The sequence below is a fragment of the Quercus suber genome, unplaced genomic scaffold (genome assembly GCF_002906115.3).
Source record: "Quercus suber isolate HL8 unplaced genomic scaffold, Cork oak 2.0 scaffold_234, whole genome shotgun sequence".
NCBI classification, from domain to species: domain Eukaryota; kingdom Viridiplantae; phylum Streptophyta; class Magnoliopsida; order Fagales; family Fagaceae; genus Quercus; species Quercus suber.
Genome location: NW_027069691.1, coordinates 357,456 through 359,511, shown reverse-complemented (window position 1 = coordinate 359,511; position 2,056 = coordinate 357,456). Strand labels below are relative to the sequence as shown.

The 2,056-nt window shown below is 35.0% G+C and overlaps 1 long non-coding RNA gene across 1 annotated transcript; it reads left to right on the top strand.

The window, feature by feature from the left end:
* Positions 1 to 563: 563 nt before the first annotated feature.
* Positions 564 to 1,813, top strand: LOC136070432 (uncharacterized). The gene is made up of 2 exons (XR_010631667.1): positions 564 to 1,297; positions 1,378 to 1,813. It is a non-coding gene; the product is annotated as an uncharacterized LOC136070432 (long non-coding RNA).
* Positions 1,814 to 2,056: the final 243 nt, after the last annotated feature.

Sequence of the window (2,056 nt, the reverse complement as noted above, 5' to 3'; positions counted from 1 at the left end):
AAGAGAGATAAGGTTCATTCTAGGACTCCATTTACTAGTACCATGAACAAAATTAACTCCTCCTTGCATAGCTCCCGAGCAACACTACAATGGAGAACTAAATGATTCACCAAATCCTATCCATCTTACACGTAAAATACCAATCCATGATCATAATATCCTTTCTAATTTAAGGATTTTTCCTATCATTTTTGTCCATACCAAAAAAAAAACCCCATTTCAAATGCTCCCCACCCCCACACCCCATTTCAAAGCTTTTGTAACAATTGTTAACTTGGAATCCCCTACTTGTTGAAGGAAGAAAAATCATGCTATACTATTTTATGGCGTTAATCTAAACAACAGATATATCTCTGAAAATGTAGTCATGGACTCTAATCCCCAATCTTGTAAAGAACAGACAAAAATAGGATCCAATAATAACCCCCTATTCTTTTTTTTCTTTTTCATTTTTTATTTATTTATTTTTTTATAGTAAACCCCCCCTATTCTTCCATTCTAAGTAATCTACCACCTTTGCATCTTTATTACTTGGAAGTTGTAAAATCCAGCATAAGCATCCTTAGACAAGTTGTCCCTACATGAAATTGATTCTCGACCCATACCCTATCTTAAACTAAACAAATTCTATAATTTACTCTACCATTTCTTATATGCCTCCACAAGCTAACTACAACGCACAAGCTAACTACATACATTAATCTAGTAATATTAGAGCACCACCCACCCAAGACACTCCATTTTTGTGCTCATTAAATTCCTGATTAATTTGTTCCTCAAAAAAAAAAAAAAAAAATCTAGATTATTTTCTTACTACTTTAGAAATTTGTTCATTCGAGGTTTATTTTTTGGTCTCACATGTAAAATCAAATTATAGTAATAGTCTTGTGAGTTTAAAGATCTAGTTTATATGCGTCCTAATTAAGGTTAAAACTATTTCTAATTTGGGTTTTTATTTAACAAGTTATGATCAATTTTGTAGACAGGGTCAAAACTATAATCTCTATAATCCTTGCGATTGCTTGGTCATGATCAGCTCGACTAGAGACCTTCAGTCTCTGCATCTTCTATAAAGTTTATATTCCTCACTTTTAACCATTCGTTTCGATTCTTTTAGGATTGCTCTTCAGGTGATCATTCAGATGAGGCTCCACCTCCTTCTCGATGCCAGGGGAAAGAACCAGTCTTTCCTTCTTGGACCGTACCTGTCTTCACAAAGGATGGTGCCATCAAAGAGGTACCAATACCCCGGAAGAAAAATGTGATGGGGTATCCACTGGCCCTTGGGACTCGCCAGGTACGTAATTGGTCTTTCTCTTTTAAGTGATTGTCTCTTTTGCAATATTCCTATGTTCTAACATTTTCACTTGATTGCAGATCACAAATGCTGAGGCGCAGGACCTTATATGGATGGTCGGGAATCTAAAGCTAGAGATTACTCGATATTCTCGCCTACTGTTTAAGGAACGTGATCAGTCTGTGGATGACACAAGAGATGCCAATTCTTCAGGGAGCATTACTGCTCGACGAGTCTCAAAGAGAATGAGAAGACCTAGCTACTAGATCTATTCATAAACTTGTTATTTTATGTTTTTTCTTTCTTTTATCTTTGTTATGTGATGTGCGTGTGTTTGTTAACATTTCCAGCATTTTATTGGAGACAAAAAAAAAAAAAAAAATCATTTTTTGGTCCAGGACTAGTTTCATACATTTGAATGTAAATTAAAATTTTAACTAATGTCAATGTTTGAACTTTATGATCACAATGTATGTATTTTTGAACCACGTTAGAGTTTGATTGCTTTGTTTAGAACTGATTTTGTAAAAATGAGGCAGATGAATGAAAAGAGAGGGGAAAGAGAGACTTTCTTTTTTTGATAAGCAAACAAAAAGGGAGAGAGTGCATACGCATGATTCATGCATAAGTGCGCATGCTAGATCAGTGAGTGGGCCTATACGATTTTCAGGCCCTTTAAAATCATCAATTTGTGCGACAAACTCGTGAAAAACCCTGGAAAAGTGGTAAGAAATCTTCTATGAAAGGGGATATATATAT